At 43.9% G+C, this 21,295-nt stretch overlaps 1 long non-coding RNA gene across 1 annotated transcript; it reads right to left on the bottom strand.

Annotated features, from left to right (window-relative positions):
• Positions 1 to 5,034: 5,034 nt before the first annotated feature.
• LOC142831289 (uncharacterized) lies at positions 5,035 to 21,167 on the bottom strand. The gene is made up of 3 exons (XR_012907002.2): positions 19,841 to 21,167; positions 18,973 to 19,085; positions 5,035 to 5,670 (listed from the first exon to the last, which is right to left on the bottom strand). It is a non-coding gene; the product is annotated as an uncharacterized LOC142831289 (long non-coding RNA).
• Positions 21,168 to 21,295: the final 128 nt, after the last annotated feature.

The raw sequence follows: 21,295 nt of genomic DNA, 5'->3' as shown, positions 1-21,295 counted from the left end.
CCCATGGAACTTTGTGTTGTACCCAACAAACAGAAGTGTTGGGTTTTCCCTAAAACCCAGTTTGGAAGTTACAGCTACCCTAAAAGCAGCAAAGGAATTGAATCATAAGGAATGCCATGTCTGTACAAACTCCCCACTCTCTTCTCTCTTTATAGACTCCTCATTAATTAGTCATCTAGCTGATAAGGACGTAAATCTGCCTGAAGTGACTCAAGTGTGTGACCATCAGGAAGCAAGACATAAACCCAAATTGACTGTGAATTTAATACTTAGATTGCATCAACCAACTATCAAGCACAAACTTCTCAGGCCTTAACATGGAGTCGCAGACAGGACTTTCTGATATCCTATATAAAAAATCACAGCAATATTCACTTCCTGAGGAAGTGGGTCTGGCCCACGAAAGCTCATCATCTAATAAACCATCTTGTTAGTCTTTAAAGTGCTACATAGTCCGGTATTTTGCTTCAGCTACACCAGACTAACACGGCTACATTTCTATTACATATATAGCAATATTCAGGTTACTCCCACTCCCAATGAACCAGTCACTTATCTCACATCAATTATACTTGAAATTTCACACCAAAACCAATGTTTGGAGCCAATCCTATAATAAACTACATAAAGATTTATTAACTAGGAAATGAAAACAAGAGAATTATTTATAAGGTTAAAGCAGATAAAATATATACAAGTGAATTACAATCTTTAGTTTTAAAAAGTAAGTAGGGATGCCAACGTGTAGTCGATTATATGATTAACTGATAAACCTAGGCTTATTGGTTAATCTTGTCAACTACACACCTTTCCCCCACTCATTGCTGCCTCTTTATCAGCCAACTCTCCCCAGCACCAGCTCCTCCATTAGAACCAGCAGTGTGGGGAGGATGGCAAGGGGAGGTTACCACAAAGCAGCCTCTGTCTCAAGTCTTGCTCACAACACTCCTGTTAATGCATCCCAGAATCCGGTTTGCTTTTTTTGCAACTGTGTCACACTGTTGACTCATTTGTTATGCCCTTCCAGCATGATTGTGAACCATTAATAACTACTCTCTGACAACAGTTATCCAGCCAGTTATGCACCCACTTTACAGTAGTCCCATCTAAGTTGTATTTGCCTTGTTTATTGATAAGATCATTCAAGACTGTATCAAATGCCTTACTAAAGTCTAGGTATACTTGGTTTGACGTGATTTGTTCTTTACAATTCCATACTGGCTGTTACCTATCACCTTATTTTCTTCCAGATATTTGTAGATGAATTCCTTAATTACTTGCTCCATTATCTTTCCTGGCATAGAAGTTAACAATGAGGAGTCCTGTGGCACCTTAAAGACAAACTATTTTATTTGGGCATACGCCCACTTCATCAGATACATGAAATGGAAATCAATTTGGCAGATATATAGACACACACACACAGGAGCGGCCTGAGGCGGGCTGCAGCAGATGGCAATCAGTGCCCCAGCCTGCAGGGTTGTCAATGGACTGACGTCATCATCGGGTGCCCCGGGCGCCCCATGATGTCATCATCGGGCACCCCAGGCACCCCGTTGAAGGCAGTGCCCTAGGCGGCGGCCAAGTCCACCTATAGTCACGGGCCGCCCCTGCACACACACACACACACACACACACACACACACACACACACACACACACACACACACACTACTATAGGGAGGGCCAGTGCTAATTAGGCCAAAATCAATCAGGGTTCATATGGATGTGGTTGATCAGAAGTTGATAATACCAAAAGGGGAAAATTACTTTTTTATACAGAGCTAGCCACTCCCAGGCTCTTTCAGACCCAGTTTGATAGTGCCAAGTTTTTATATAACACTGCAGTCTGGTGTTGACGTTTTTTTGCAACACAGCCACAGTCACACAAACCAAGGGGTTTGATTTGAACTAACGCGGCCCAGAGTGCACTTCCTGGTTCGAATCAGCTGGCGATCAGAATAGCGCGGGTGAGATTATGCTAATGAAGCGCGGGATATTTAAATCCCCACTTCATTAGCAATTTCAGACAGCTACATTTGCATCCCTATCTCGAGATAGGGAGCAAGTCTAGACATACCCATAGGGAATTTGGCATGAGCTGGCACCTGGCCTGCCAGTGTCACAGCTGATATTTCCCATAGGAAGATTCCCTCTTCCCCAAATCCAGTTCTCTTACGTACGCCTGCATATTCTGCATGCATGGAAATCTTACGAAGTCATCTCATTTCTTCTAAGGACATGTCTTCTGATGTTATTGCACACACAGTGTGTGTGTGTGTGTGTGTGAGAGAGAGAGAGAGAGAGAGAGAGAGATGGCACTTATTACTGTGTTTAATTCTTCCACAGTTGGTTCCCAGATATTATAACATGTATTATTGCTAGTATTCTAGGCATCTCCTTATTTATTTATTTAGGGTGAAATGATCCACATTCTTCCATTCTTGTGTAAGATCTGAGTAAGTTTGTGTGGGAGAATCTAAGCCGAGCTGGGAAGGAAAGTATTTTCTGCTGTAACCCAGCATCTTGTGCACGACTGTGTTGTATATTGTTGTTATACTGTTACTGTTACTACTATTGCTATATTGACTCATGGCTGTAGTAGTATCAAAGGCCATTGCTTGTACATATAAAGGGGTGATTTAGGTCCACATATCTGTGTAGCAGCAGGTCCACTTGCTACTTCCTCACCACATCTCCTAGCATCATTTTTTCAGAGAATAGGGTGTAATCCTCAGTGGCCTCTCCCTATGCTCGCCATACTCAAAACTCAGTAAAGATGGAGTTATGGATGGAACAGGGAATTAAAAGGGAAAAAGGATCCAGAACAAGACTTTCTTGAAGGAGCTGGAGGGAAGGACCGATAAGCTGGGTCTCAAAAATATTTTATATACAAAAGTACCCTTCTGAGACGAGGCTTGAAATATCAAATGCCAGCTCCAAATTCCACTGATGATTCATGAAGCAGTATGGAATCCAGTCATAATTCCATTGGTGATACTGAAGACAGAAAGAATCTACATCCCTTTTCAATAACTATGCAAAGCTAATAGGGACAAAAAAGTAGTAACTCCTGATGTATGTCACTAACATGAGTAGATAGCTTTCCGGAGGAAGAGGCTATTTTTAGTAAATTGTCCAGGCAGAATCATCAACAGTTGATATTATGAGCTATAGATGGCTTATTAAACTTTTGCACCAAGACTACGGTTGTTTTGGTTGAGTTGTTTTTTCAAAAATAAGATTTATTTAGCTTTCAAAGCAGGAACGGATGCATGGGTTGGTCAATGCATAATGAAAATTTTGTTTTTCTTGTATTTATGCATTGGTCAGCAAAGTTAATATTCAAAACTGGTTTATAAAAAGAATTTTCCTGATGTTTAAAACTTAGACTGCATTTGAAGTGCCTATGTTAGTGGATGATAAGATAAATCCTTAGACAAAGGAAAGAAAACAGGTTCCTTTTAATATTTCCTGCTAGGGCTTCCTTTTCTTGCAAACCTTTGAAAGACAAGGTTCATGGTTTTGTTATATATGGCTTTTGCTAACGTTTCAGATACAGGTTCGGAAATCTCAGTAACAATCTTTATTGCCATCCATTCCATGACCTGCCCTTCCTGTTTTCCAAAAACAAAATGTTATGTTTATTTTGAAATAGGGGATATCCTGTTTTAAAGCTTTTATAAAAAAAGACTCACACAGAGACTGGGGCCTCCAATCCTATTTCCTGATCCTGTTCCTAAACGAAATAAGGAAACTGTTCTAAACAAGGAAGCAAATATGGCAGAAGAAAAACATTTGAGAGTTAAGATCAATGCATTTCTTGAAGAATGAATATTATATAGATTATGGTTATTCTTGTAAAGAGAAGGTTATAAATATTACAAATGTAGGAATGTCTCTAGGAGGATGCCAAGCCTGGGGCAAAACAGCCTCTGCTGGGTTGGAGGCCTTGCTCTGCAACAGATCCCCAGACGTGGGGTGGCTTCAGAGACAAGGATGCATGGGACTGGCAGCCAGGACCCCAGGTATGCGGGGCCAACAGCAGGGAGCCTGGATTGCTGTAACCTGCAACACCTCCCACATCCCTAGATCTCACACAGATGTCTTCCAGAACCAACTGAGCCAGCCAGTTGCAACAGGCCCCTCCAATGCAATGGGCCTGGAACTTTCCCCCCAATTCACCATACCCAAGGAATGGCTCTGCATGAGAGACCCTTTTCTGCATCAGACCTGGACTACTATTATTTTTATTGCAATAGCACCTAAGAGCCCCAAACACAGAAAGGGCGGATCCTCACTGTACTACATGCTCTGCAAACACAGAACAAAAAGACAATCCCAGCCCCAAATAGCTAACACAGGTTGGAGCTCCCGTGTCCAGCACCATCAGTTCCTCACTGGTCCAAAATGACAGAATTTGTCAGACCTAGGGAGGTCCCCTGTCACCGGCCCCAAACCTACTGCTGGCTTCCTGGGCAGCTCAGACTCCAGCTCCTCCTGTGGGACTCCTGCCCCAGTTCCGTGTTCCCAGGCACTGCTGTGGGGCTCCAGCCCTGGCCTCACTTGTCACGGGCTGCCACGGGGCTCCAGCCCCAGCCCCATGCTCACAGGGACTGCCGCAGGGCTCTGGTCCCAGCCCTGCTTGCTGTGAACTGCCGCATGGTTCCAACCCCAGCCCCACATTCCCAGGGCTGTCACAACACTGCAGATCTACTTGCTGCGGGCTGCCATGAGGCTCCAGCCTTAGCCCTGCACTGTCGCAGGCTGCCAGGGGCTGCCATGGGACTCCAACCCTGTTGCTCCTGGCCCCAGCTGACCCTCCTGCCCTTTGGCTCCTGGGCTCTCTGATCCAGAAGTATCTATGGTCTGGTTGCCAGACCACAGAGTACTGGTTTTCAGAGATGTGATCTGTACAATTTTGAACCACTTTATTAAATACTGATAATGTTCTTGTCTTGAATAGACTTTTTTCTAAATATGTAATCATCAGAAACATTATTTTTTTTAAACAGTTTATTTTGGAAGTTTTAACAGGTTTACATCATATTATCACAGACAAAACAATAATCACTACAACACTGAGGAACGTACAATAATAGAATCACCAGATCTCTCTTGCTTTCGGGGTAGTACAAAATTACAGCATGTGCCTCTTTAAACTACCCATAACATGCTGTTTCTAGTGATTGTATTAAACTGAATGAAATCTCTGACTGCACATATTTAATAAATCAGACATGTCTATCACATGATAACATTTAAAAAATTTGGACAAGTGTGTAGGTTTGGGTTTTTGCTGGTTGGTATACTTTGAGTATTGAATAAATGGATTTGTTTGTTGGAAGAGTTGTCAGATGTCATTTGATGTTAACAGCTAAAGTAATCTCCCCAGTGGTCTAAACCTAACTACTTTTGACTGAAGGAGTAGTAACTGATTCTGAGAACAGGACAGAGAAATTAAAAGAACTGTTCTTCTCTCAGAAGCAACTTGTTAAAAATGGCTTTGTGGGGTCCTAACTTTGTCTCTGAATGTTTCCCGTATCTGGTTGTGCAGAGTTTCCCCCATAAAGATGTTTTTTCTGACCAAGAGCCCTGCAAACCCAGCCCAAGCCATAGAGTCAAGCTGGTCCTTTTCTGCTCTCTCCATCATCACCAGCCACAGAGATTCTGCAGGAAAAATAAAGTCCTTAGCGACACCAAAGCAAACCCATTGTTTTCAGACTACGTTTTCAATGTCACATCTGCACCCCATTGCTTTCTGAGTATTTGTATGTGTCATTGAATGGAACTTAGAAAACAATTCTGATGATAATACCAAGAAGAAAAAGATTTCCGCTTCCTCTCTCCCAGCTAAGTTGGCTCTGCAGAAGTAAGACAAAAAACAGTCAAACTGTATTTGTTGTTGTTGTTGTGAAAGTGAGTAGGTATGAGTCTGAATGCATGAAAGGAGCAGATCTGGTAGTGTATGTCTACACTAGCCCCCTAGTTCGATCTAGGAAGGCTAATGTAGGCATTCGAAGTTGCAAATGAAGCCCGGGATTTAAATATCCCGGGCTTTATTTCCATGTTCCCGTCCGGTCGCCATTTTTAAATTCCACTAGTCCGAAGTAACTGCCCGCGGCTACCCTTGGCAGTGAAAAGGTAATTTGAACTAAGTCCTTGGTTCAAATGAACTGTTACACCTCATAAGGACTTAGTTCGAATTACCATTTCACTGCCGCGGGTAGCCGTGGGCAGTTACTTTAGACTAGTGGAATTTAAAAATGGCGACCGGATGGAAATGTGCAAATAAAGCCCGGGATATTTAAATCCCGGGCTTCATTTGCAACTTCGAATGCCTACATTAGCTTACCTAGTTTGAACTAGGGGGCTAGTGTAGACATACCCATAGAAATTAATTTTTCAGAGTGGAATCATTATGTATCATTTATATTACAGTAGCACCCAGAAGCCCTATTCTGGATCAGGGCTCCAGTGTCCAAGGAGCTATCCACACATAAAATAAAAGGGAATCCCTGTGCCAAAGAACTTACAGTTTAAACAGGGATGAGATGTGACAAAGGGGAGTAAAGTTCACATAACAGAAAGAAAGGCAAAGTATGAAGGCATGAACATGTTAGAGACACTTCCAATCATTTTGTCCCCTTCTTTTTCTTACTATATAGTTTAGAAACGTGTGTCTGTTTGTTCATTTGTGAGTCTGAGTCTGTCCTCCTAAATGGTAAAAGCAAGGACCACCAAAATTGCTATGCAGCTTCCTCTTATCATAACTTAAAGCAAGTTCAGGGTTTGGTTGTGCCAAGATAGTAGATGTGTGTGGAATTTGATTTTGTCTCATAAAATGGAAAGGGAGGGGTACGGCAGGAAGGAGTTATACTGCGGAATGACCACTGGGGGGGCAATAACGGGCGTGAGATGGGAACCAGGACAGCTATAATCCCATTGAGCCAGCAGGAGTGGAGAAAGGGACAGATATCCACTATGCATTTCAGAGAGTTTGTCTGTCTGACATGCACCCCTCCCCTGGATGTGCCTGCTCTAGCTTCAGCACTAATGGACAGGCGCTTCTCACCTAGCCCCAAGCTGCTGTGATGAGAGAGGGCTGGGGCTGTTCTCTTTCCCCAGGGCAGCCTCCATACGGAACCCTTCATCCCTTGTCCCATCCCAGAATAATGAAGAAAAACAAAACTTATTAGACTGAACAACCCAGGCAACACTGGGTCAATCTTCTAGTTTAATAAATAAAATAAGTAATAATCTGCAATCACTACACGTTATGTATTCAGCCCAATTGCTGAGAACTGTAGCTAGCTGTACTGCTGGGAATTTGTTAAGGCCCATGCTATAGGTGTTCCAGAAGGGGCTCCAGCGTGTCAGATGATGGGAAGCTGGGCTACAAGAAAGAGCTTTTGGAGTTCACAAAAGAGCTCATCTGAAGGGAACATGTTCTAAATCAAACTCAGCCTATTTACTTAGGCAGTTGACCTGAAGCACCAAAATGATGCAAAGATATTTTTAATCCATTTTTCATAATGTTAAATGAAAGGTCACTATGGATGGGGGTCCTGTGGGACCAGACTTAGCTCTCATCTCCATAGAGAGAAAGAGAGATGTTAACATTCTTCTGACCTCCACACTAGCTCAGAAAATTTCTCATGATAGCTGAAAACACAGACTACCTACAGATGGAGGAAAAGAGGAGACATTACAGGGCAGTTCCTCATTACCGGAAATAGTCTAGTCTGAGAAACAACACAGGTCAAAAAAATCCAGTTATTTGTAATATGTTAGGAATGAAAATTCTGCAGACATGACCCGTCACATAATGTCTATCCGCCCAGCCTGTTTAAATCATAAACAGTCATCAAATAAGTTCTCCAGGCCAGACTAGTTTGCTGTAGAGATTTGGAATGCTGTTACTAGCGAAGGAATGACATTAGGATATGTCATATCAAAATGAAACTGTTCTGAACTGCAATGTACTAGTTTTCCCAGAAATACAAAATAACAAGGCACTAGCTGCTGTTCACAGCTAGGGCTTGAGAAGCCCTTCAGAGAGAAATAGCCAGGGATTAATCAGGTGGGTATGGGAGAAGCCTTACTGGTTGCTAAATGTCTGTTGATCTAATATAATACTTATAATAAATCATATAACAAGGAGTATAGTCTACTGGTTAGTGGGAGCAAGAAGTCAGAGCTCCTGGGTTCAGTTCCGGGTTCTGCCACAGATTAACTCTGTGCACCCTTGGCCAACTCAGTGGGCCTCAGTTTACTCATCTGCAAGGTAATGCTAACTCCTATGTCACAAGGGTATTATGAGGTTTAATTTACTCAGTCTGAAGAGCACGTTGGACATCTGTGGATTTAAGACACTACATAGATGCAAAGTATTAATGTTTATTGTATATTTATTCTTTGAAGACTGCAAATATATACAAATTATCTTCCCCACATGTTTGCAAAGTGCTTTGAGATGCTTGTATTTGAGGTGCTATATGAATGCAAAGTATTAGCATTATTACTCACATTGTTTACTCTTTCGAGACTGCAGATACACAAATATATCCTTTCGCACATATGTGCAGCTGACCAGCATTCTTATGCTATATAAGAAGAATGGCATGGTTGTTTCGATGCTCACTGGGAAATTATCTACATACATGTTCTAATTTCTATAATTTCCACCAAAAGATAAAAGTCTTAAACAGTCAAGAACATATCTTAGTGAAAGAGTTAGCAGTGGAACACCACAGGTCTCCAAGGTTGTATTGGGCTGTGCTGGTTTAAGGATAACCAGCTTTTAACACTATACCCCTTCTGAGTTGTGATGACTCCTCACTCTCTAAGGGTATGTCTACACTACAGCGCTAATTCGAATTAACTTAGTTCGAATTAGTTAATTCGAACTAAGCTAATTCGAACTAACGCGTCTAGAACTAAAAACTAGTTCGAATTAGCGTTTTGCTAATTCGAACTAGCATGTCCACACAGAGTGGACCCTGAACCGGGCTTAAGGATGGCCGGAAGCAGTGCCAGCAGGGCATCAGAGGAGGACTTAGAGCGTGGAGATGCTGTGTCAGGCTAGCCGAGGGCTGCGCTTAAAGGGTCCCGACCCCCACCCTGGACAGACAGTTCTCAGGGGTGCCCCGCTTGCAAACCAGTCCTGGCTTGGAGTGCCCGGAGTGCCCACATTGGGCACATCACAGCACTCGGCCATCAGACCGGCTGCACTTGCCGCAGACTGCCATCTGGGGAGAGGGGGCAATTGGGGGGCTGCAGGACAGCTTCCACCCCAAGAAGCCCACAGAGCCAGCCCAGTCCTCCCCATCGGGGGCTCGTACCCCATTCCTCCCTCACCTCCGTCCACTTACCCTTCCCTAGCCCCTTTTCTTGATGTACAAAATAAAGGACAATTGTGTTCAAAAATGGAATCTGTCTTTATTGAACAAAACTGGGGGAGACTGGGAAAAGGAGGTGGGAGAGGGGAAGAGAGAGGGTGGGAGAGAGGAGGGCAACTACAATGATGAGGGGTTTGGAACAGGTCCCATATGAAGAGAGGCTAAAGAGACTGGGACTTTTCAGCTTAGAAAAGAGGAGATGGAGGGGGGATATGATAGAGGTCTATAAAAGCATAAGTGGTGTGGAGAGGGTGCATACAGAAAAGTTCTTCATTAGTTCCCATAATAGAAGGACTAGAGGACACCAAAGGAAAGGAATGGGTAGCAGGCTTCAAACTAGTAACAGAAAATTGTTCTTCACAAAGCAAAGAGTCAACCTGTGGAACTCCTTGCTGCAGGAGGCTGTGACGGCTACAACTAGAACAGAGTTTAAAGAGAAGTGAGATAAATTCATGGAGGTTGGGTCCATGGAGTGGTATTAGCCAGGGGGTAGGAGTGGTGTCCCTGCCCAAAGTTTGTGGAAGGCTGGAGAGAGATGGCACGAGACATATGGCTTGGTCACTGTCTTCGGTCCATCCCCTCCAAGGTCCCTAGGGTTGGCCGCTGTCGGCAGACAGGCTACTGGGCTAGATGGACCTTTGGTCTGACCCAGTACGGCCATTGTAAGCTCAGGGCTCAGGGTCAGGGGTCTCAGTGGACCCCCTTGATTTTCATGCCAACCTGCTCCTGGGTGGTCAGGCTGGCAGCTCTCATGCCCTAGACGACCACTTTCCTGTGCCTAGTGCGGAGGTCATGGACGAGGTCCACGATGTCCTCACTAGACCAGGCGGGTGCCCGCCTCTTGCGGTCCAGGGCAAGCTCCCGGGAGCCGCCAGCCTGGTCCCGGGAAGAGGGGGAGGGCTGGGGAGCATCGGGTGGCTGGCTCGAGCCGTGCCAGGTGCAGGGTCTGCTAGCTGGGTGCTGGCAGGCTTGCACCTGGCACGGGCACCATAGCCAGCCCGTGCCCCTTTAAGGGGTCCAGGGCCGGGAGGGGGGCAGTAGAGTTTCCCTGGTGTTGGCCAGAGTGGCCACCAGGGAAACCTGGGGAGGGCTAGCCTCCCACTAGTTCGAATTAAGGGGCTACACACCCCTTAATTCGAACTAGTAAGTTCGAACTAGGCTTAGTCCTCGTACAATGAGGTTTACCTAGTTCGAACTAAGCGCTCCGCTAGTTCGAATTAAGTTCGAACTAGCGGAGCGCTTGTGTAGCACCTATCAAAGTTAATTCGAACTAACGTCCGTTAGTTCGAATTAACTTTGTAGTGTAGACATACCCCTAACTCAGAATGAACAGTTTAAATCCCCCCTCTGAAGTGCACTTCCCTCCCTCTAAGATAAATGGCTTATTGCTAAGTGATGTCACTTAGGGCGTCTCATGAATTGAGACATCCACATGTTGCAAATGGCCCTTTCAACCCTGTAGGCTGTGTGGAACTAATTGCACTGGTAGAATAATTCTATTTACTCTGCAATATTCATGAGATTTTCTCCATGTAACTGATGGCTGTTGAGAAATGTCTGCCATAGCAACATGAACTGCTGTTTCATTACAGAATGCCTTTGATCTCCTACCACATTGGTAAGAGCCATATTGTACTGGTTTCCGAGCTGAAACGAATCTTTGCACTACTTGGCAGGAGACTGAACTCCATTGGTAGTTATAATAATATTTAGGTTTAAGCCCTTCCGTCGCAAGGAAGCATCAGAGCAGACACACACACCAGGACAAAAAGAACTTACTGAAAAGCCAGTCTGACTGCTATGATTTATAAACATCACCTTCTTACACTTAAATTCAGCAGCGGAATTACAACTCACATTTATAAATTAATCAAAGAGAATGTAAACTGATGTAATTTACTCCTTTATCTAGCTCTAGCATCCTCTCCATGCGAATTACATTAGTTTAGACTGTCTTTCGCTAAGACTTCAGCTACACTTAAAAGTTTAGGTCAATGTAGCTACACTGAAAAAAACACACTCCTGTCAGTCAACTTAACCCCCACTATAGGGTTAGTTATGTCAGCAGAACATAGGCTTCCATCGATATAGCTGTCAGGCTTCCATCAACATAGCTACCATCATGTGGGGAGACAGTGTCATATTCCTACACAGACCGAAAAACCCCATCCATCGGTGTAGGCTATGCGCTATATAGTTATGCCAGCATAGCTATGCTAACGTAGGCCAATATAGTCTCCGTAGTGCAGACACACCTTCAGTTAGAACTTCTCAGATTCCCAAAAGCCACATCACCTTCAAATTCTGCTCACTGAATCAAATTGGATACTAAATTGGCATATTTTACATACTGAAAGTAAACAGAAGAAGGTGTAAATTATACACCTATACATTTCATTCTTATATCTTTAATGGATAATATCCATTCATGCAGTGTCAGGAGTAAAACTTCCTATCAAAGTAGAATTCCCTAGTTTTGTTTTGGAAACTAAGCATGCATTAGTTCTATGGTTTCTGTAATCTAAAGGGTTTGCAGCAAAATGAAGATGGAATAAAATGGAGCAATTCTGACATTTTCTTTTTACTTGCAAGTTTGACACTGCTATTGAATTTACTCCCACCAGAGTTTCCCTGGCTCAAGTCCTCCACATCGTGATCACACTCCCACTAGTGACATAACAAAAAAGTACAATGGAAGGAAAGGGAGTGGGAGAGGAGGTCAAAGAGTAGAGAGATCTGTGGTTATAGCATTGTACCAGGGCTCTGGATATTTAGTTGAATTTTCTGCTCTGCCACTTAATTTCTCTATGGCCCAACTCCCACTCAAGAAAAAGTGGATAATATCTTACATGGCTGTTGTGAAGATAAATTAATTAATGTCTGTGAGTGTGGCTATATAAGTTGAACTTCACTAGTCTGGCATTGTCTATCATTATTACCAACACTTCCATGGCTTACTGGGCTCTTAGGAGACTTTTAGGGCAAAATTAGAGCTAAATAACAGCACAAAACACTGAGAGAGGCAGGACTGATGGCTGTAAAAAAGTTTTATGAACAAGGGAAACTTGGACACACCCATGGTAAGTGAACATCTGGGATGTTCAGCACAGTAAATATGAGAAATAGGGATTTTTGATATCGGGTAATTGAATAGTCAAGTAACCACATGAATTCTTATTAATTACTTGACTATTCTATAGTCCCTGAGGGTGGGGCCGGCAGCCAGTGCAATCTGGCTCCATTCCCAGGGATGCCCCCTGCCACCATGTGCTGCTGCCTTTGTATGACAGTCAGAAGCATAGGGTGACAAGTGGGAGCCCGTTTAAAAACCAGTTCCCTACACAGACTAGCTCCTGCCTGCTGCCTCACACTGCTGCCCTAATACAGAGGCAACAGCACAGGGTGGCAGCAGCCCCTGTCCACTGTGGCAGATCCAAACTCATCATGGACAGAGGCTGTTTCGCGGCAGCCTCCCCTGGCTTCCCCCTACCTTACCACACTGCTGCCTCTCATAGAGGCACAATCAGAACAGTGGGCCACTCAGGTATTCCATCCTTCATAACAGAATGCAGAATCAAATATTCTAGAGCAATGTGCAATAAAATCACACAACATAGAGAGAAAATGTCTGCCTAACCCCAGGTAGCTTAAAGTCTGAAGCATGAGGATTTAGATCCCTTAAACTTGTGTCTAATAACAGTAAATATTATTTTTCACACAATTATTGAATTCCTTTCTGAATTCTTCTAAGCTATTTGGTCTGAAGACTATCTTGTTGCAGTGAATTCTATGGGCTAATTATTTGACTCCCAGATACCAGAAAATTACAGAACTTAGGCTACAACAAAAAGGGTGTGTGTGTGTGGAGAGAGAGAGAGATATGGACAAAAAGGGTGTGTGTGTGTGTGTGTGTGTGTGTGTGTGTGTGTGTGTGTGTGTGTGTGTGTGTGTGTGTGTGTGTGTGTGTGTGTGTGTGTGTGTGTGTGTGTGTGTGTAGAGAGAGAGAGAGATGGTACTTCTACAAGAGGCAGATTTTTGTTTCACCACCCACACATTTCTATTTTTAAATCAGGCTTTTGCTTCATTTTACAGATGCTGTGCAATTTAAGCAACAGCTGTACATTTACAAACCACCTATACAAGGCAGTTCAGAGCTTCTTCTCTCAGGGTGACATTGGAGGTTTCACTCCAGCACTGAATTCACATATGCTTCCAACGTGTGCATTTACACTAGCATTTGCAGAAATACATTGAAAAGATCAGAATGAGTGAAACAAAAGTATTTGATTTATCCGTCCCATTCATAGTGCATTTTTAACCATGTTAATTGCTAGCCTACTAACTCTGAATAGCTTCCCTCAGCACAGCCACTGAATAATTTTGGCTCCTAACACAAAATTTGTATCCGTATCTGTTTCACAATCCAGAAAAATGGTCTGCAAATATAAAGCAGATATCCACGGATTTGCACAGTTCTACTCTTCACTCAAAAACACCTAGAAATTTAAACAGATGTGGCAATGCATTTCCCCCTGTAACAAGGACTTGTTGGAAGAGATATAAATCAGTTCAGTCTTCTTCAATTATTGTACAGTACTGTATGTGGAGTTATCTGTCTGGATACTTAGATGGACCTCATCAAAGTAACCTCTGTGCAGTTCACAATGGATTTTACCCTCCCACTGCTACTTTAAAGCAGGAGGGTACTATCCCTATGATGAGACAGATAGGGAACTAAGGCAAAGGGTAAATTAAGTGACTACCCAAGATACACAGGAAGACTGTGAGTGGAGCAGGGAACTGAATCCTCATCTCCTATGTCGCCATTTAGTACCTTCACCACCAGAACATCATTCCTGACCCCATTAATGCACCTGGGCAAAGCAAGAATTTTAGAGACTAAACATCACCAGTAATGTTTTAAGTGGCAGAATTGAGATGGTGTATTTATTAGAACAAGAGAATGATTTAAAATTACCACTAAATCCATGCCTCTACTTGTCCCACCAAGCCAGCTCATTTCCCTTTCTGCCTGGGCTCTACCTGCCCATTGAGCAGAAGAGGAAGGCAGAGCATGTATAGATAAAATGCTGCCCTCTGCCAAAAACTGTCAGCAACAGAGAGCAAAGTGAAAAGGGAAATAAGGGAGAACAACACTAATAGAAACGGGTTGCTGAAAAGACAAGGAAAAAGGGAACCCAATAATAATAGCCCATTTGGAAAGTATTATTTTGTACCAGGTCTGTTTCATCCCAGTTTCAAAGCACTTTACACACTATGCTCCCATGCAGGCCTGCTGACTGGTCGGGGAAGGGCAGGCAAAAGGAGTAACCGACATGGGGCCTGGCGATTCTAAAGGGTGTGGGGCTCTGACAGGGGTGGGGTTGGGAGCCTGTGTGGCATGCTTCAGGTGGCACTGAGGGCTGGCTGCCTCAACATTGGGTTGGGTATTTAATCAGTGATTCATGTAAAAGGTACTAGCAGCTGTGAAAGGTGGATCTTTATTTTGGTCACTTACCGGCTGTAATTTATTTAATTCTTATAGCAAGTGATTTAGGGCCCTAATGGGAATTGCAAGATTTGCATTTGATATGTATTAAAAGTGCCATCTAGTGGCAAACATTATGTTCAGGTGAAGTTATATATGATGGCTCTTTAGCTCATGAACGGCTAACTCTGTAGTATTCAGAGCTGTTGTTGCCATGTTGGTTCCAGGATATTAGAGGAACAAGGTGGGTAAGATAAGATTTTATTGAACCAACTTCTGCTAGTGTAAGAGACAAGCTTTCAAGCTTACACAGAGCTCTTCTCCAGGTCTGGGAAACTTACATGGCAAGTCTACACTTAAAACAATCACTACAACACTTTAATGAACATGGTCTGTGGGAAGGGTGGTCAATAAAATGGCGGCAGTTTGCTAGGGTTAGCCTCTGAGGGGGGCCACTGCTGCTATATTTACCTGCACCTCCACAGGAATGGGTGCTTGCAGCTCGCATTGATCAAGTATCAACGTTCCCAGTCAACGGGGGCTGAAGGAAACGCATGGATGGGATGCCGCTTCCTGCTGCTCCCCTTGACCGGGAATGGTGATCCACAGCCAATGGGAGCTGCAATCACCCATACTTGCAGAGGCACATGTAAATATAGTGGTTGCAGCCCACCAGGGGATAACCCTGGGGAACCAGATCCAATCCATGGGCTGGTATTTGCCCACCCCTGCTCTATGTCAACAGAAGAGAGCTCTCCCATTGGTTTGGTTAACCCACCTCACCAAGAGGTGGTAGGTATATTGGCAGGAGAAGCTCCCCTGTGGACATAGAAGCGTCCACGTGGGCGCTGAGGGGTCAGATTGTACAGAGGTGTGGATTTTTCACACTTCTGAGTGATGTAGCTATACGGCTGTGGGTCTGTAGTGTAGACCAGATCTCAGTGTCACAGCCAAATACAAAGTTGAACAGAATGTTTTGCATAAGCAGTTAACGCATATTTTAAGTGTTAACTTAAACGCATCATGGTGAAGCGGCTGAGATACACACCTTACCACCTTCACCAAACAAGGTCACTCTATCAGAGAAGCAGATTTCATAATAGGACGGGCCATCCAAATATCCTGAGAGAACCCAGTTCAATAGAGAAATAAACCTCTCCTCCAGCCATCCCTAATTGTTACCTACCAACCCACACTAGAACGCATGAGGTATCATCAAATTACTACAACCTATACTCTGTAGGGAATCCATCCTGAAAAGAAAATTTTCCTGAATCCCTCTCTTCTGGCCTTCAAACAACTCCACATCCTCCCCAAACTCATCATCAGAAGCAAGCTCTCTACATATTAGGACACACTAACTCATTACAGCACCAGACTCTACCAGAACAATAGATGCAAAACCTGCACATATCTCCATACTACACTGATCAACCCACCTACCTCCAAAACCCAACTTTTCAAGATTCATGGGTCCTACATATGCCCATCACAACATGTGGCATATCCCATCCTATGTACTACATGCCCCACCAACAACTAGCTAAACCAATCTCTATGCTCTCGAACTCACACAGGAAAATGGTAAAAGGCAAGCTACCATATCACTGGCGGTGAGCACTTTTCACAAAGCAGTCACTCTATAGGTGACCTATCAGTCCTCATTCTCAAAGGAAATCTGCACACTTTTGAAAGGTGAGTCTGGGAGCTTACATTTATGTTTTTGCTAAATACTAAAAGTCATGGACTGAACAGAGACATTGGCTTTATGGCTTATTACAACAACATATAAGCCATCCCATCTGCCCTTTCCTTTCCCATGACTGAGGGAGGGGGAAATGATAACAGACCACTTTACCTTGAATGGTCTCTTGAAGTATGTGTTAACCTAGGGGTCGGAAATCTTTTCAAACCAAAGAGCCAAACCACATCAAAATTCAGAACAAGTGGTCAACAAAGAGCTGTATAAGAATGTCCATTTGACTGAAAATATACAACTTAATATTACTGATAATTGACATGATTAATAATAGCATAAATGAAACATTGTACCCACTGACTTTATTTAATGGGATTTCTGCTGCTGTATCTTTTCGCACATTTCTTTGAAGTTTACATCATAAATGGCAAATCCAGCTTCATGCATGCATTCAGGCTGTCTTCTGTCAATCTTATGGCAGGGGTTTGGGAATGTGGGGGTGTAGGAATATGGGTTGGGGAGTATGAGGGGCTCAGGACAGGAGATTAGGGTGTATGACTGGCTCAGGGCACAAGGTTGGGGTGTGTAGGGGTGCAGGAGTGTCATGGCAGGGGACTGGGGATGTGGGGGGGCAGGAGTCTGGAGATGTGGAGGTATGAGGGGCAGAGGGTTCAGGTGTATGATGGGTTCAGAGCACAAGGCTGGAGTGTGTGGAGGTACAGGAGTGTTATGGCAGAGGGCTGAGGATGTGGAGATACAGGAGTGTGAGAATGTAGGGGTGTATGAGTTTGGGGACATGGGGATATTAGGGGCTCAGAGCAGGTGGTTCAGGTGTATGATGGGCTCAGGGTTGGTGGGGAGGGGACTGGAGTGTTAGGATGCTGTGGCCAGATGGGGGCTGGGCCTTAATTGGGGGCTTGTTGCCCAGGCTTCATTTTTAAATAAAGTAAAATATTATGTCCAACACAAAAGGTTTCAACATTGTCTTTATTTATGGCAGGGGTGGGGAACCTTTTTTGGGTTGGGGGCCACTGAATTTGCTTCAATGAGGCAGTTGTAACCTGAGGCACAGGATTGGGGTGCAAGAGTTTGGACTGTGACCTAGGGCAGGGCATTACAGTGCAGGGATTTGGGTTGTGACCTAGAGCCCCGCCCCCACCATGGGGGGGAGAAGAAGCAGCATGCCAAGCACACATGCGCCCCCAACACCACCATAGGGAAGGGAAGAGCGCGCACGTCCCAGCATCCCTGGAGCAGTGGGGAGGGAAGAAGCCACATGGCTCCAGCCTCCCTGGCCCCAAACCAGTGGGAAAGGAGGTGGCCACATGGCCCAAGCTAAAGCCTTCCCGTTCCCGGAGTAGCGGAAAGAGAGGCAGCCACGCGGCTCAAGCCAGCCCAAACCTCCTAGCCCCCAGGGCATTGGGAAGGGAGGCAGACATGTGGCTTGAGCCGGTCCAAGCCTCCCGGCCCTACAGCAGGCATTCTGGGGGCAGAGTGTGGGTGGGATCAGGCTGGCGGTTTGGGAAGGCAGAGCCTTCCCCCGACTAAGCCACCGGATGCCCATGGGAGGAGGACAGAGGATTTGGGTTATGTGGGGTAAGGGGATAGAGAGCTGAGGGGAGGGAGAGGCTGGGGTGCCAGAGGCAGGCTCTGTTCAGGAGACTTACCAGTGAGACTTGTGGCTAGCAGCCCAGCACGTTTCTGACACAGGAACCTGTCCCGACTCCGCACAGATTGCAGAGCCATGTGCTCTGTGAATAAGAGCCTGAGGGGACGGGGATTGGTGCTTTGCATGCTGCCTGTTCTTTATATATGGCAGAAGTGGGGAACCTTCTTTGGGTCAGGGACCACTGAATTTGGGTGATGGAATTGGAAGGAATTCTAAGGTTGATTGTTTTGAACAATTTATTAATTAATAATAATTTATTAATAATTGGCTTACACTCATACAGTTTTCTTCACAAAAATGTGATTAAATAGATGGAAATATCACATCCAAAGTATCTAACACTGGATTAAAGAGGAATGTAGAGGATATGCTCAGTAAACTAAAAGTTATTATCCATAGCTTTAAACAACTTTAGAGACATTGCTGCTGCATTGCTGAGGTTGTTGAAATTTCGACAAGAGACACTGACAGAAGAAATACCTCACCAGAAAATTAAATAACAGGCAGCAAAGAAGCAAATGGATCAAACACTAACTCCACCTCATTTTCTTGTAAACATTCTTAACCCTGGATATAAAGGAATATAAATATGTGTAACTTCTGAAGATGCTGCTGCTGCTGCCATGGCATGGACATCTCAGAATCACGCCTCAGTTTTGCCAGTCATAATAAATTGCAGGGCTGGAGTAAAACCATATAATCAGTAAATACTTACTGATGATGTTTTGAATAAAGTCACTCCCCTGAACTGGTAGGAATCATTAGCCAGGCACATGGAAACAGAGTTCCTCCAGGTGTTAAGCCAGCTTTTCACAGCAGTAGCTTCTTCTACAAGCACAGAGAGAATATTGTCATTGTTTGGTATTATTCACACAAATCAAAGAAAGACCGGGAGTTGAAAAAAGCAGGAAAACTCCTATTTCTGTTTCAGTCTATGAATCAAAATGACAGTGGGGATGAGAGCTAGTTGTAAAAGTTTTAAGAAAAATGTGCATTTAGTGTTCTGAGGAGTTGTTGGAGTTAATAAAATTAGAAAAATTTATTAAAAAAAGAGTGTAAGGACAGTTATCAACCAGCAACTCAGGAGACTGCTGCAATTGCAAATGTGAAACATTTATGTAACATTTAAGATTTAGTTTAATGAAATACAAATGCTCTTGTGTTTGTGTATGTGATTTGGTTCTTACTACTCCTAAAGTACTGCTGCCACCTTTGCAGCAGGACACAGGTAATAAGTATTATGTACTATTTCCTATACTGATAAAAATCAAGTTATCTAAAAAAAATCAGACTAAATATACCCTTTTAGATGTTATAAAATGCTGCACTGAGTTGTAAATTAACATATTTTAGTGATCAGATTTGCACCATTGTTTAAGAAATATGTGAAGTAATCAGTGGGAAACTCGATTTATTTATTTATTTATTTGGTGATTTAAGTCGCCTTAATTTAAATCAATCCACCCTGACATACATACTTCCATCCAGCACAATGCACATTTTTCCTAGTTCTACTGGTCACATAATTCATCCATTAGCCCACCCAGCTGAACATAGATTCCTCACAGAAATGAAATGCCTACCTTCATGCCTTAGGCTTTTTGGCATTTTAGATACAAGGTGACCTGCATAAGACTCTTGCCGATGGGCTGGATTTTTCCATCCCTCTTCTGGGCCTCAGACTGAGTGGGGGAGAGCCAACATGACTGCAGAGACACAAACTGACAAGGCATCAGACACTGGTCACGAATCTTTCTGTACTTTGTTCTGGAAAGTTTACCAGGCAAAGCCCAATGTTTTCATGTCATGCTGGGCAGTGGTTTATCATGTTCAAGTGCATGAGTTTCATCACTTTCAATCACATCATATAAGTAAGTGGGATGACTCACACAGCCTGAGGAGATCCAGCCCAGTGTGAGTTGTTAAAAATTGAAAGCACAGCATGTCCTGAAAATAACAACTAACGAAAGAGATGACAGCATTAAGAAGGTTATTATGTTGTTGTTTTTTCTGTTTGCATCCTACCTGCTACATCAGTAGGGCGGCATTCCACCTTCCTTTGTTTCTCTCCCTGGGGGGTAGCTGGTCAGACAGGTTGAGAGACCCTCTTTGCATAATGACTCATCCCCTGTCTTGCTGGGCTGTGGTACCAACAGCAGCCAGTGGGGGTTACCACAGAGCCAGCATAGAAACCAGCCAGATACCCCCACTATGTCACAGCATCCTACCTGCTACATCAGTAAAAATTAGTGTTATATAATTATTACCTATTGTCTCATGAAACTAAAAAAAAATTACATACAATAATATTTCTATGCCAGCTTTCATCCAAAGAGCTCAGAACACTTTATAAACATTTATCAAACTAAACCAATAGCTGTCTGAAGTGGTAGGTATTACTACCATTTTGCAGATGAATACTTTGATGAATGATTATCAATATCTGTTCCAATATCACAAGGCAAGGGTGGGCAGGGCTTTAACCCACTAACCTATGCTCCCTAACTTCAGGGCAGCCCGTATCCTGCCTTCCTGATGCCTGGTACAACCTTGGGCTCTGGAGGCATGTACTGTATCCATTGCACCACTGGAGGAGCCCCCCAAGTGCCCTTCCTTCAGGAGCCCTCTTATCCTTCCTACCTGCCAAGGGTGCCAGCTCCATCCTTTGGAAGGTGAGTACAGGAATAAGTAGGAATAAAAATTCCTCCGGAAAAGGGCTTATTTTCTGGAGAATCACGTCTAGACTGGCGCTTTTCTCCGGCTTATCCCCAAGCTGGAAAAAAGCGACAGCCATGTAAATGCAAATGCCGCGGGGGATATTTAAATATCCCCCGCGGATTTGCAATTGCGATGTGTCTCATTAGCATCCCTTTTCCGGAAAGGGATGCCAATGTAGACACAGCCCTTGGGTTGTCAAATGGTTTAGCCAAAAATAGCAAACACCTCCCCCCCCAAAAAAAATACCAGGGAAAAAAATGCCCAATTGCTGAGTGTGTCGTAGGGTTGCCAGGTGTCTGGTATTTTCACCTCCTGGCAGG

The sequence above is a fragment of the Pelodiscus sinensis genome, chromosome 13 (genome assembly GCF_052426305.1).
Source record: "Pelodiscus sinensis isolate ZL-2025 chromosome 13, ASM5242630v1, whole genome shotgun sequence".
In the NCBI taxonomy this organism is placed as follows: domain Eukaryota; kingdom Metazoa; phylum Chordata; order Testudines; family Trionychidae; genus Pelodiscus; species Pelodiscus sinensis.
The sequence above is the reverse complement of the archived record's forward strand: the minus strand, read 5'-3'. Positions and strand labels throughout refer to the sequence as shown.